At 38.0% G+C, this 16,017-nt stretch overlaps 1 protein-coding gene across 1 annotated transcript in view; it reads right to left on the minus strand.

The window, feature by feature from the left end:
* NAALADL2 (N-acetylated alpha-linked acidic dipeptidase like 2) overlaps positions 1 to 16,017 on the minus strand; it is a 406,939-nt gene that overhangs the window by 31,390 nt on the left and 359,532 nt on the right. The gene's annotated exons all lie outside the window — the stretch shown is intronic.

Below are 16,017 nucleotides of genomic sequence, written 5' to 3' on the forward strand. Positions count from 1 at the left end.
TTTTGAGAGTTTTCACAACCAAAATAAAGAATCACAGACATTAATGATCAGAAGATCAAGCCTAGGGCTAAATGCAAGCTGGTCTGAAAAGCCACTGCCTTGAGAAGTGTTATGTGACAACTCGATGCACGCAGATGTACAGCTCCCAGGCTGGATAGAATCTGCTTTCTCTCAGGAACTCAGGGAAAGAAATTCCCCAAAGAGAGCTCTCAGTCCACTCCAGACTAGATGTCAGCACCTGTCACAAAAACTCAATGGCATGAATGCTTCTTTTTCAACAGCTCCCAGATAAGGCAGGGGCTGAGAGGCCTGAGAGCTTTTTTCTCTTTACAGAAGGTCAGTTCCCCAGCTCGAGGCTTAGACATGCTACAGGGGCTGTGTATAGAAATACATCTTTCTGCTGAACTACACCTAGCTGTGATTAAACAGAGGATTTCAGTCTCCAGGCTGCCAAGTCCATCACTGTTCGTGGGAGCTATAAAAACACACTGACAAAAACATGCAAGAAACTTTCATTCATCTTCTTTATAAATTGATATTGCAAAAAGGGAAAAAATACCTGCAAGGCTGTGCTCTAAAATGGAATGATGGCTGCAGGTGATGGTGACCATGTTGATAAAAATGTGGACTGAATAGAATCATATTGTACAATTCTTCCCAAGGTGCTGGCGGAGCAAGAATAATATCTATCCTTCAAAAGCAATATGATAGTTTCTGTGCCAAAAGTAGCATTTTAATTTTACAATAGAAAGTAGCAAGAAAAGACAACAAGCCTCAGTAATATTAAAAACAATAGCACAGCAATTGAAAAGGAAAACCATCTCCCAGGAAAGTGGATGAAAGCAAGGTAATATCAGAAATACAAGTTTCCTGGAGAAAAATTAATAGAACCTCACAAGATTTCTCAGAAAACACAGAAGAAATGACCTGGCCACAGACTGGTTTGGGTACAGAGACTGAGGGAATATGGTGTGTATCAGACTGCAGCCCACATCTGAGCAGAGATGCACTGGGAGGCTATGGAGATTTCCCTCCAGAGAAAACAATACCACAGAAGGCATGAAAGAAAAAACTCTGCCTTATATAGAGAGAGAAAATTTAGCGAGGAATAATGTTATGTCAGGCCATTATCAGGAAAAACAAAGAACTAAGAGTGAGCTTAATGATAAGAAATACTATGTCTGAACAGCTGTGTTAAAGTATTACACAGTAACATCTTATGAAGAACTTCCCAATTCCTCAGACCATCAAGGCTCAAAGGCCATTACATTGTCTATTTGCAATTATACACAAAACTTGTCTGGAAAGCACTAAAAACCACTGGTCTTAGAGATAACAGAGAGGTATTATGGAAAGATAAAAATGAAAATGTTAGGGCAAACTAAAAACTGTACAAGACTGTACCTAAACCAGGTCCATATAATCCAGCCAGAAGCAACTGAAAAAAATCTGGTCCTGAATATCCAAATGGCACACAAAATCCTTCCATGTCCTGCATGGAACTCTTGCAAGATACACTGCCCAGAACATGAGCACCCTGTGAGTTGCTACAGATAAGCAACTGTGACACTGAAATAACATCCTAATAAAAATCAGGTATTCTACATGGACCCCAGGACAGCACTACAGAACATTTAAATTCTTCCCTGACAGCCAATTTCTGCTAAAACTTTCACTAAATGGGAATACAAATACATATCCATAGGTATTTTAGGAAGTGACATCAGCGGTTACAATGTTGTTGCTGATACTTTACAATCTGCTACCACAATTTTTAAGAACACAAAAGCAAGGGAAAAATGCTTCTTTTGTGAAGCAGGAAAGTGGCATTTAAAGAGGACAAAACCCTAGTAAGCAACTTGCCTTTATATCATTATCTCCTGCAGAATCTGCCTTCATTTTAATGAATTCTTGCCTTATTTCTGTTTCTTCCAAGGAATTTTAGTTTGCTTTCAACTCTAGCAGACCAAATCTGTTTTCTTTTTCCTACTTAAATAAAGTGATACCATCCAAATCTTATGACTGACTGAAGCACTTTTAGAAATTTTAGAGTCTCTGTCTAGCACTGCAGACATCTGTGTGTTAGCAAACAGGTAGCAGTGGTGTTTATTAAATCACGTTCTTCGTGGGCTAATCTGGAAGGAATCAATCATGTAAAGGAAAGCTCAGAGCATTGATTTGAACAGAGTAAGTAATAATGCTGCAGGAGCATATATCAAACCCACATAAAGCAGCAAGACAGAAAAGGCTACTGATTTCTTATTTATAGTCTTATTTTTGGATATACTATTCCCCCGAGCACAACACTGAATATACATGGAAAATAAAGACAAGCTTTGGCCCCTTTTCCCAGGTGAAAAATGCATCAGACTGACTACTGAATTATTAAATGCAAGAATAATTTAGCTAAGAGTAAAGACAACAATTTTCTCATGAAGTGAAAAGCTAAAGCAGCATGATTGATTCTATTCCCATACTGAAGTGGTTAAAACACTAATGACAATTTCTCAAACAGCATTTATACATAATACACATACAATACACAATAACTGATGTAACGTTTATACAATTATCAAGTCGAAGAAAAGATCTTAGAGTTCAAATGCTAATTCATCCCATAATGATTTTCTTTCTGTTTTAAAAAGAAAAAATAATGACTAACAATGCACTCAGCTGTGGGAAAGGTGTTTTTCAGTAAATGAAAATTTATTTGATGAACTTCCAATTACTTTAAAAATAAATATTAATATAAAATATCACAATTATTGTAGAGTTGTACTTTGTTCTGTTTGAGGGTGGGGAGGCCTTCCCTGGCAGAGGTTGCCCAGAGCAGCTGGGGCTGCCCCTGGATCCCTGAAGTGTCCAAGGCCAGGCTGGACAGGGCTTGGAGCAACCTGGGACAGTGGAAGGTGTCCCTGCCCATGGCAAAGCTCAAAGATGTTTTATGATCCCTTCCAACTCAAACCATTCTGTGATTGAATGCATACTGCAAAACAAATCTGAATATTTAAAGTAGGTTTATACCAAAGTAACATTATTTCAAGGTCTTTTACCTAAAGGCATAAACATCTTTGTAGGATGGAAATAACTGCTGTCCCTGCTTTTACTTCTCTGACACTGTGTAGGTCCCAAAAGATAAAAGGAAAAATCACAAACTTAAAAAGATGCTGGTGTTAAAGATGATTCAGGGTCATGTGACATTTCCAAATGACATTGTAGATTCTTTTCTCTTCCAGAGTTTTACAAATGATTCCTTCAGGAACTACGCATTCTTGCAATGCTACCTATCTATGAACCTAATTTGACTATAAAATCCAATTTTCAGGAACATCAGATGGATCCACAACACTTTCTAAAAGACTGTGACATAAAAAAAATACCTGGATTAAATGCACACAATATGTTCCTCTATATAAATTATAAATATACATTACCAGTTTAGCTGTTTTACAATGCAAATAAGGAAATGAAACAAAGTGGAGTTTGGGGGGATTCATCACAGGTTGGGTTTTTTTGTATGTCACAGCTGTTTTCTCAGGGAGTAAAACTCAGTGTTCAACACAACTTTCTTCCTCAAACATCCAAGCTGCCTGCTAGCAACATAAAGGATGTCTGCTGGCACACAAATTTAATTTTTTTAAAAATATGAATACTTTAAGCCCAGGGTAGATAAATGTGAAAGGCTCCACAGAGTCTCTGTTTCCCAATTCAGCTTTGCTTTGGGGGCATGCTGCTCCTGAGCCTGCCTTGCAGGGACATGCCTCAAGTGCTGGGCTGGTTTTCCTTGACAAGGCAGGCACAGCCACCCATCCTCCATTCTGCCACAGCAGCAGAAACTTGCAAGATGAATAAAATTAAAGCATATTTAGTGGATATGAAGATATGAAAATATTATGCGTGAGAGAGATCAATCTGCTAGAATAAACACCAGCGTGCAGGAATTTCTTTGACACAGAAGTTTACACACCAATCTTGGGGGGTTTTTTGGGGTTTTTTGTTCAGTGGAATTTGAAACTGTGCCATATCCAGCCTGCGCTATGCAAACCTCAGTGGGTGGAAGTGCTGAGCCTTTAGGACATTTTTAGTTACATTAGGAGTGTTAAAATCCAAACAGACATCTCAGATCTCTTCATATGCCAAGTTACAAACAACATAACTTAAAAAATCAGGTAAACTGCCATGTTTATCCTTCTGTAAACAATGTCTTCAGCAGTGTTGTGCTCCAGTTTTACCTGCTGGAAAGAATTAGGCTCAGATACTTGAAACCTGAGTTGTGCAGCACCAACTCCTCTGCATTTCAAGCCCTATGCCTCTGCAACATACTTTTTAAATTTTATTCTATGCCTGTTAACAACACTTTACTGACATCTGTGCACTTCCAGAGGAAACCAGCCCACGTGGGGCAGCTTATCTACCCAAACCATGACAAACCATGTGAGAGGAGAGGGAATGTGACATGGTAGTGTGGTAGGGCTGTGCAGATTCTCAGCTACAGAATCAACATCCCCCCATCCCTAAGCCTGCCTGACCCAAACAATCCTTGGGAATAAGCAGCTCTGAGCCTCACCTTCCTCTGATATCAGCTCTATTTTTTTCAAGTCACATTTGGCCTCACACCTGGCAGCTCTCCCTTCACACATTACCCCTGGGGTCATGGATGGGGAAGGAACAAGGCAGAATTCTGTGCTGTTTAGAGGGATCAATGACACTGTGTTGAAAATAGGAGTTTTTTCCTCTTGTTCCTTCCTTGAGGTGAGTGGAAAGGTTTAACTTTGGTGACTGGCTGTTGCACTGTTTAATCTCAGGTGCTCATCTTTTGCATCAAGGCTCTCTCTTCCCACACACACTGATGAGCAGAGGGACCTGCAGAGATCTTCTGACATTAAACCAATCATAAACAACAGCTTCAGCCTCCACACCCATGTAAAGAAGGAATTAATATCTGCATATATTAAGATCCCCTCTCAGAACCACAGTATTAGTAATCTCAAATGTTAAACCAATCAGCCTTCCCCACTTTCTCCCCCCTGCAAAACTGAAGAAATATTTTTATTAATACAGGCAAATTTCATGAATATGCTTCTTCTGGTTCCCCCTATCCACTGAACTTCCTTAATTAAACATGAGAAATTGAGTCTATTTAAATGAAATCTCTGATTCCCTGGCAATAACAATTTCAGCACCTAGTGTTACCAGATGAATGGCAGCAGTCGTGACACTCATGATAAATTAATGAGCATTTTTAATAGTGGGATCTCAATTTACTATGGAAAAATTTCCTTTAGAATCAGTCTACACAGCAGGGTTTTTTTTTTATATTCATCACCTTTCAAAAAAGTTAACTGATTCACACAAGAAAAATCAGAGGCAGGAACATGAGAAAACAACCAGTTCTTTGAGCCTCCATGTCTCTGAAAACCACATTCCCATGGTTAGGCAGAGAAATAGAAATCTGCCCATAAACACATTCATTTTGCATTAAAGTTGTCAAACTTCAAAAATTCAGATTTCTTAAATATTCAGTAATACCATGTGTTTGTTGTTTGTTTTTGGTTTTTTTTTCCCTTTATTGAAATCTACCTTGGCACCAGGGCATGCATTCACACCTCAGATCAAATGCTCTTTTGGGGTATCAGACACTGAAATGCACATGCTGTACTTTAGGACAGTAGAGGGCTCTCTGAGAAAGGACTATGGAGAGGCTGTGCTACAGTAGGTGAACCAGAGCACAGCAATTCATCAGAAATATCTATTTCTGAACAAGGAAAATGTGAGTTCTTGCAAATATTAAACACTTCATTTCAACAACCCCCCCCCCCCCCACCTCCATATAATTTAATATTGTTTTATTTACTCTTAGCACAGAAAATATTGATTAGGAAATAAAAGTGATTGCGAATAAAACATGGACTTTCCCTCTCTTCAGGTATCCTGTGCACAGCAAGCAGCACTTGACTGTTTGTATTAGGGTGGCACACAGCACTGGGCATCCCCAAAATTACATATTAAGATAATCCAGGACTGTGGTAGCTTGGGCTGGCTCTGGAATACAGATCTCTATTTACATGATCATACACTATGTTTCCTGCATGATTCATGATGAGGTTCTGAGGCACTGATAAATTAAGGTCAAAAGTATCCTCTTAAATGAATAATTTGCTTCAAATCTAATTTGTTGGCCAATTTAGTAATATACAGCACTTAGAACAATTAAATTACATTTTGTATGGATTTCATTCACAGCTGGGAGTGATCATTGACCCCACTACTTTCAGTTTCTTGCACAAAAAAGAAACTCCTACTAATCTCTGCTTTGCTTTTTGTGTACTGGTAGAAATTACTACTTTTCAGATTATATGTATAAGTATATGGAGATATATATAATTTTTTGTGTATCTAAATGCCTTTATGTGAATTTTCTAATATCATGGTGTGATTGATGGGCCTGTCCCAGGAGTTGGACTTTGATGATCCTTGTAGATCCCTTCCAACTCAGGATTTTATACAATTCTACTAAAAAATATTTTGAATTGCGTTAATTTATAGTGAAGAATGATTCCCTATGCCCTGGGTTATTACTCCTTGATATTATCCAGAGTTTCTTTCCATTCCTACCTCCTATCCACATCATGCTGCTCCTCACACAGTCAGAGCCTGGCCCATTTTTGGCAGTTCTCAGGCTCTTGATGCTGCAGGGGCAGAGAACAGGGATGCTGAACTCCCTTCCAAGATAATGGTTTTATTGAGTTAGGCTTGGCACTGGGCACATGAACCTGTGCTCAGCCCAGTTTGTTTGGAACTGAGGCAGAGCCACTTTCTGTCTGCACAGAAGCCATGGAGTCAACTATGGACCACATAAATGTAAGCAGCAATAATCTTAAAATGATGATTTTCTAATCTATTTAATATCCATGCATGTCAAATCCTCATGGTATCTGCATGCAAGGATGGTGTTGAATTAACTTCTAGAAGAGCCATTAGATTAAAATCTTAGGAAAAAGAGTTAGTCAGACTTCTCCCCAGTGTCCATGGTTAGGAGCATGCAAAGGGATGCAGCAGAATGGTCTTCTGCACTTCTTGAGCTCTGGCTGAGGAAGCCACACTATAACAATACAAATCTTTGAATCTTCACAAACCCTCATGGTGGATTTCTTATACAGAACTTAAAAATTTGCTCCAGCATTAATTCTTTTTTAGCTCCAATGTTAAAGCCAGGTTGTTCTGGTGATCTCTGAAGTGGACAAATACTGAAAAGTTTGCTTTAAAGCAGAATGATTTGCACATAGCATTTCCAAAAATTCAGATACCATCACTGCACTGGAAATGACCTCTTAGATTCTTTCATTCTCTGCCCCCTTCAGGTGTGGAAGAGGAGAGGGAAGCAGTGCTGGATCCTTTCTAAAGAAGGATTTTTAGCTGCCTGAAGCTGGCTACACACAGTCCTGAGGAAATAGATTTACCTATTGCTCTGGTACAAAGAGAAATATATAATGAAATATGAAGCAAAATTTATCTCCATAGATCAGAGTGAAAGATCTCCAATGACAATGATCATGTACAGAAATTGCATTTTGGGCAGATGTTAATTACCTGAAACCAAAATTTTCTTTATTTGCATGTGTAATAAAGCTATTTGCAGGGTAAAACATGCAGTTAGCTATCAGTGCACATGCTTAACCACAAAAAAATGCATTTTTTTCCTTGTTATAAAGGGAAGTTTGGAGCAAAGAAAGTAAAAGTCCCCTCAGAATAACAGACAAGAGGCGTCAGTGCAGATTGCTGTGGACTGGTGTGGACTGGTATGAGAACACAAACCAGGCTGTGAGTGAGAGCCTGGACACCATCATCTCCCATGCTACTGGACAGCCTCCCCTGTGTCTGCTCCCAGATAATGAGCATCATTCCCTTTCCCTGCCTTGTGCGTGTGTTTAGGGCACCAATCAGGATGTTAGCACGAGCAGCCCTCCTTACTCACAGGATAATGAAAGCACAAGATGATGGGACTCAAGAAGATAATTGATAATTTTGTTAACAGTTGCCAGACAGTTGGCTGGGCCCTGCTGGTCCTGGAGCCTTCCAAGGCAGACAGTAATGACTTACAGAGAAAAGAAGCAGCAGTGCAAGTCTGCATTCAATCACCCAGGTTCACAAGCACTCTACAGAAACAGATCAGCCCAGGAAACAATATGGTGCCCTAGAGCCCTGATAATCAGAGCATCTCCTCACACGCTTCGAGACACATGCATGAACCAAGAGTCTTCCCAGGCTGGGAACAACCCCAGGATCACATACCCAAGGACACCCAAGGACTTCCCAAGTTTCTGTTTGATCTGCAAAGCCACTTCTTCTGCTCAATCTACAGGACTCAGTCTGAAACTTGTGGCATTGTTAAAAGCTAGATAATAGTTATCAGAGGAGAGTGATAATAAAGAAATCTGCAATAGGAAGCTTCAGCCACAGCCTTCAGTTTAGACCTTGATATCATCTTTTTAATCACTCTCCTTTTACAGAAATGGATTTGATTTAATTGAACTCTGAAAAAAAAAGTCTCTAATCATACTTCATCAGCATGCAATTATTATTCAAGGGAAACCATATGTACTATTAAGCACTCTTAATTAAAATAATGCATATAATCTGCTTCAGCACCGAACAGTCATTCTCCTTGATGTTCATTATTATTTTTCTTCCATTATTGTGACAATACATTTTTTCTACTTTTTTCCATCTGTCTCGATTTCATTTATACACTCTTTCAACATTAATGATCACGATATCAGGACTGAGATGCATTAATATACCACCATCCTGAAATTTTGCATTGCATGACCTTCAAAATGTGTCAGACCTGACTGTGGAGATTGTGAGATGAGGAAATGCTATTAGAGGAGTCTCTGGATAGCCCAAATTTTATTTGCAATTATGTCTTCTAAGTGACCATACCGAAAGAAGAATATATGCTAGGCAGCAGCCAGTCCTTAGACAGAATTTAGGGAGAACCAGGGACAGTGAAAGAAAGAAACTGAATTTAGGAGTTGAAACAACTAAAGAAAGTCATCCATGATGGGTTTAGGAAATAGTTCCTTGAGGAACTTGTCAAACTTGGACAGTAAATTCAGCACACTCAACAGAACAAGCATTATGGAAAGATTATGACATTACATATTAAAATCTCCCTATCCCCTCAAACTCAGAAAAGCTGGGATATTTAATAGTTATACAGAGAAAACACTGCTCTTTTCTCTCTTGCCATCTCTTGATGCAAAGGTACAACAAATTGTTCCCTTTAGGTCGCTGTAATCAGTCAGGATTGGAGCAGTGACAGTTCATTAAACACGACAGACTGGCCCTGAGGGAGAGACAGCAGTGACCCACAGAGCTGAGGATGATCCCAAGGAGGCTGAAAACACAGCATGCTGCAGTGCAGAGCTCACAGAAAAGACCCATCAGCATTAAAGGCACATTCCACCTCAGGGGAGAACTCACTGGGGCTACCCACACACACCAGTATCTGCTGCAACTTTCACAAACAGGCTCGGTTTCCTCCTTAGGCAATTACTTCAATTAGGGTTAGATTCTGCTCTTGGATTTGCTTGCATAGGATTTACCAAGCCAGAAATGTATTTAAGCTTCTCACAAGTATCAGAACTCCAAGGTGGAATTTCTGTGAATTTTTTCCCATGGTTTTTTGTATCGGAACATTCAGTCCTCAATGTAACTACAACAAGAAGGAATCAGTTGACTTACAGTAATAATTTGAAATTGAACCCTCAAAAAGAGATCTATAATTAAACAGTATAACTTCACAAATAAAGGTGGGGTAAGGTTGCTTGTTTTACTTTAAAAAGAAAACATCAATTAAAGATGAATGCGTTTGGGCTGAGCAACCTCCCCTCAGGCTTGGGGGAAATGCCAAGTCTGACAAACCCTTTGGGTCTTAGGAAATCCCAGGTCAGTTTGATGAACTTGCTGAAGTATTTTATAATTAGCTGGCATGTTCCTGAGACAGCCATTTCACCTGAAAAAGAAATTCCCTCATCTTTCTAAGTTGTCCCTGAAAAAAACTGATTGAAGACAAAATAAATAATCTTTGCCATTACAGAGTATTTATATAAACAGAGAAAGGAAACTCAGGTCACAGAATGGCCCTTGAAATTCATAAGGAACCCTAGCTGTAAAGCTCCAAGTATCTGAAGGTAAAATTGAGATTTATTGGCACATCTGGGTCTATAATCATACACCTGTTACTAAAATAATTAAATTATGATGGCCCTTTCATTCCACTGTATCTTTAGGTGGGTTCTGTGTTAAAGGGACAAAGGCAGCATGATCTGATGAAAACAGTAAATATTACACAGAGAAGAACATTTTAAGAGAATATAATCTTCCAATAATGCAGGAAATGTTACTACTTGGTATTCCAAATATAAACACAACAAGGGTGAAGATCTGATCACTTTAGTGAAAGGTAAGATGAAAAGGAAGTATTTGAGGAGTCTGGAGAGTGAAAGAGATGGAGTCTGGAAAAAGTAAACTATTTAGAAAAAAAACAAGTTGGAATTTGCTGCAGACCATCAACAGGAGCCTGGGCAATGTCTGGAAGAGGAGGAGATTAAAAGGACAGCTGAGGAACATCATTTTGATATAACACTACAGATGGATTACAGGAGGAAAAAAGATTTGCAAGGCAAATATGTCAAGATGAGAGACAATTACAATGCAGAGAAATGGTTTCATCATGAGGTCAGGGAAAAAAGAATGGAATTAAAAGAATTCTCTAGGATGAAAACGTATCAGAATCCTAAAATGTCCTTTAGCATATTGTAATCTGTGCATTCAACATAACTTCCCCCACATTATGAAGAATTTTAAATTTTACATAATTCCCCCTAAACTGAAAAAGTGCTGTGGAATATGGCACTGACCCAGAGTGAACAAATAAATTAGTGGGAGCATCCAAAGTGATACAGGCATGTATGTGTGTAAGTGCACTTCAATTCACAGATCAGAGAAAAACTCATCTCAAAGCTCTTCCATATGTTAAAATTGAAGACAGATGCAATTACATATAATATTAATTTTCATACTTTAAAATACATGAAGACTTTCTAAAATCTGAGCATTCCCCCTCCCCAAGCCAGTAGAAAGGCAATGTGTACGTACTCTGAGCATTTGGAAAGGCATTTGATGTACTCTGAATAGCCTTAAACTCAATAAAAATAATCTTCAAAAGAATTTCGATATCAGAGTGAAATTTCTAGAAGATATTGCACTATGTCCACATCATACATCAAAAATACATTTTACAAGTTTTTCACTTGTATTTTCAGAATAACTAAAAAGCCTTACAGGAACTGTTCTGATCTTTTGGGTATAGGATAATGCTGCAAGATGCTGAACCCTAATGAACAATATATTCATCCAAGTTTCATCCAATAATAATTATATAGGATGTTTTTGGAATGAGGAATTGATCATAACGCATATTTAACACTGTGTTTAAAGAAAAAGAATTAGTTTTCACCTACAGACAAATTTTAGAAAACGACAGATTTTAGATTTCACTCATTAGGCAAAATGAGCGAGTAACAAGTAACAAACTCCAAGTTTCCTAACACCACTTAAACTCCATTTCACTTTATCAATACTGACCTCTCAAGATATTTGAACAAGGAAACTGGAAAGGATCCTAAATCTGGCAGTTTTTAAGCACTGCTAGCTGGGTCCTGCTGAGGGTCACAGGCAGCAGGGCTGTCCCAAGGGAGTCTGGAGGCATCACTGTGTCTGTCCATTCCCAAATGTTTAAATTTTCCATTCCAAGAGCAGCAGACTCCAGACACAATATTAGATTAGACCACTATATTATGCTGATTTGTTAGTATTTATTTTACCTCCAGTCAATTCTCTGCACAAAACTCTCATGTCCCTGAGACAGAGGTTAAACTTGACTGAAGACAGAGTTAATTTTCTGCTTACTCTGCTTAAGTAACAACTGACATTTACAAAAGAGGGGATGTGAAGGGAGGCACCAGTACCATCTAAGCTGAGGGGTTTATTTGTGAAGAATATTACATTAAAAGAGCCCAGTAGCTATTAGTGATTATTAATTGTCATTTACAATAATAGCCATATTTAACAAAAAAAAAAAAAATAAGAATAGGCTATGCTGCAAGTCATGCAAAAAGCCTTTTTAATTGTCAGCCCTGCTAGTCTAAAAAAGCCTTTACCCTATTCATTCAGTTATCGTTCTGTAGCTTATAATTAAAGTGCTAATGTATATCAGAATTCTTTGATCTCAAAATAAAGAATTCTTTTACTAAAGAAATTCAGAACACAGTAGTGACAGGAAATTCAAGTTTCCAAGGAAAAATTAAAAGAAACAACCAAAAGTGATGTAATTAAGGGAAAACTATTTCAGTGGAACAAGAGAAGGAAAAAACTTTGTGAGAAGTCATTTTGGATTGTGGAACAGTTCATCAAATAAAGCAGCACAAGACTTTTCTCTTTGTAGTTAAATACAACCTAGGAAGAAAGGAAGTGAGTATATTGTACCAGCACAAATGGACTAAATGACCTCAAAGTTCTTTAGCTTAATCTAATGAGCACAGATAATTCATAAATCCTGAAATCTAACCTCAATTAGCATGAGTTATCATAATGGTGCACAGTATCTCATCCATGGTATTTTATTTTCATTCTGAATCCAATTTGAGGGGAAAGAAAGTCAGCAGCATGTCACAAAGTCTGTCTAGACTAATGCAAATAAAAAACCTAAGTGAAGCCATCTGCACTACCTACAAGCATTATTCTCAACACTGAAGGTCAGCAGAACTCTTACCAGGCTTGTGTCTTACTGCTCAGTGTGACTGAAACTTGACTTGGAAAAAAAAACAACAACACAAAAACAACAAAAAAAATCTAGAACTAATTTTGGGTTTTAGTCCACTAAAAAGAATCCTTTTGTGTTGCTGGGGATGCTAACTGGAGAATGTGTTTCCCCTCCCCAGGTTAGCACCCCAGGTACTGAATAAAGCTGGTAACTGAAAGTCAGCAAGATCCCACACTGCTCCTCTGCCAGTGCCACCAGTCCCTTTGAAAATGGATGCTGAGCTTTGAAATAACCTTTCAAATGAAATTATTGGTTCAAAGATGTGAGTGGACACCAGGCAACCTTGGCCCTTAGCTCTGGTATTGTCAGCCCTTCTCTCACTATCTGCTTCTCAGGAAAAGTCATCTTATTTAACACACAAGGGTTAAAAAAAGTTAGCCAAGCCTAATTAAATCCCACTGCTATCAACCTGCATTCAGTTTCCATGAACTTTGGATTAGGCAGCTCAATACGTTTTCTAAACATATTACTGTGGCTGTTTAGCAGTACAAAGGATGTGTTTTGCATTTTTCTCTTCATTACTTTCTGTGAATTAAAACCACTAAGACCAGCAAGAAAAGCAACACAACTCAGTGGACTAAACCAACCAAAGTGAGAAAGAGCTTCTTTCTTAACATTAAAAATCTTCCTATTAAAACCACAGGGCTCAAGATCATCTCAAGTATTGCCTTACATGGACACTAAAAGCAAGATTCCTAGGCTGCCTTTTGAGATACTTTGAAAACTACAATTATTGGAGCAGACAGTAAATTTAAAGTTATTAGTTGCTCATTCTCAAAGTCACACTTGAATAATTTTATTACCTACCTAGTCATACAAGAATGGAAGCTTGAAAGTCCACTTCAACTAAGGAAATTATGGTAAAAATAGTCCAAGAAACACAATTATGGATCAGAGGAAACTGAAGGATTTTACAACAGTATATATACTCACCAGAAAAACAGAAAAAACATACATCCAAAAATCAGAAGTTCATAGAACTTTACTAATGAGTTACTTAGCTTAAGTTCAAGTAGCTTTGAGATGCTCATGCAAAGAGAATGAGAAGAATAAATGGTCTCTATATTTTTTTTCTTCTTCTAATTAAGAAAGATTTCAATGAATGAATAAGAACTAAAAATCACATTGGAAAAAACATTGCTTAGTTTTCCTCCAAAAAGGTTGTATTGCTTCACATGTTCAAATAAAACTCAAAAGTTGGTAGAAATAGTTAGCTTAATGAAAAGAATGTGTTTACTATAGCTTCTATGAAAATTTAGGGAACTGTCCAAGCTGAGAATAGAAATTTTTAAAAAGTACTCTCTTCAACTCTTACAGCCTTTGGAAATGCACTGTTTTCTTTGCCTCCTCATGAAAATGACAAGTGTCAGCCTGTAAATAAAATGACTGTATTTCTTTCTGTTTACTTTCCAATTTTTCATGACTGCTTCCATATTTCTCCTATGAGTGACACACAAGACCTGTGCTCTGATGGAGAAAAAGCTGAGCTCTAAAGTAGAGCTCTCCTCAGGTTAATTCCCTGCCAACAGCCTCCAAGAGAAATGCATGGAGTACCTGAAAAAGGCTGTGGACAAACACACCACAAATAAAATAAAAAAATTAAAAAAAAAAAAACAAGCAAGCTTACACCTAAAACTCTTTACAGAGAAATTAAATTTACACCTGAAGCTGTTTACAGGGAAATTCAATTAAAACAATCGTTCACAGTGTAGGGCTGTTCTGGAGGAGGATTCTCCATGTGTTATGTCCCTTTGAAGTTGCTGTTAAAAATTAAGGTGAGAATATCTGAGGGTCTGGAGCACAACTTGCAGGCAATGTACTCAAGACAAACGTGATCATGCAAGGTATTATATATTTCAATCCTCTGAAAGCAATTTACACACCTTTAACTGATTACACCTGACAATATGCAAGTAGGAAGAAATAAAGGGGAATAAGAATATGGAAAATGCTCATCAGCAGCTTCTTGAGAGTTCTGCTTACGAGGCAGCCTTGGCCAACTCCTGGCCTGACAGAGGAGATGTTTTGCAGTGTCACAGACATTTATAGCTGCTGTGAGATGCTGTAGGCAAGCCTATAAAAAGACAGCACTTCAACCAGGTTGTAAGACCTAAAGTGCTGCATAGATTCCTCAAACATCAATCTGGAGATTCAGTTTCCAGCAGTAAGGGCAGTGATTTTAGCCTAATTCATGTGTGATAGTGAATTGCCTTTCCTGGTGTGTTTAGGATGTGTATCCAGCCAATGATCACTGCCCAAGTTTGTAGACTAATGCTGAACTGCAGTGAGGACTGTGACAACGGTAATTTAGCCAATTATGTCCTTTCCCTATAAAAGCTCTAAAGCTTTAAGATGTTCCACTGAAATCCCCTTTTCTTAAATAAGATAGAAGACATGAAAATATAAATACCTTCCAATGAGATACTAGAAAGTCATGACAAGTAAAGGGTGCATTTTAAGACAAAGAAGTAGTTTTTGTTGCTCCTACAGTATTCCCACAAGACCAGCTCTACTTCTATGATCTACATCAGTGAAGCAATTCAAGCAGAAAACTTGAAGGTTTTTAATTAAATGAAACATATTTCAGCAGCATATGTCACAGCTTTTTTGAGTGAGACACTAAGGATGTATTCATTCCCGATTCAATACAAGTTTTTTACTTCGTATTTTCTCATATTATTTAATTTAGATGTAAGCCCTAATAGTAACTAAGGCAAAGAAAGCACAAGCAGCAAATAGAATCATCCTGCTTCCAACAGTAACACAATGAACATGATAAAATATGAAGAAAGAGACTACAAGCCTTTAAAAAATGTTTCTTGACGACATCTAAAAAAGAGCAAAAACCAAAACCCACCCAGCTGCGTGCCCCCTAGGTTTGTTTAACAGTTTCTTACTGTGTAACAAAATTATCCCCAACCCAGGACTAGGCTACTGGATAAAATATCTCTATAGAAGACAACTGAGATCCCAATACTGAAAAAATACAAAATTCTTGCTATAATTTCTGCTTTTCTCCCCTCCAAATGCTAAAACAGAAAAAAAGAACATAGCTGAACTACAAGCAGGGAGAAAAAAGAAAAAATGGAACGTTTTGATCAAACCCACACATCTCCTTTTTCTGTGCT

The sequence above is a fragment of the Agelaius tricolor genome, unplaced genomic scaffold, assembly GCF_023055355.1.
Source record: "Agelaius tricolor isolate 1412-34295 unplaced genomic scaffold, bAgeTri1.0.p SCAF_12, whole genome shotgun sequence".
Taxonomy (NCBI): domain Eukaryota; kingdom Metazoa; phylum Chordata; class Aves; order Passeriformes; family Icteridae; genus Agelaius; species Agelaius tricolor.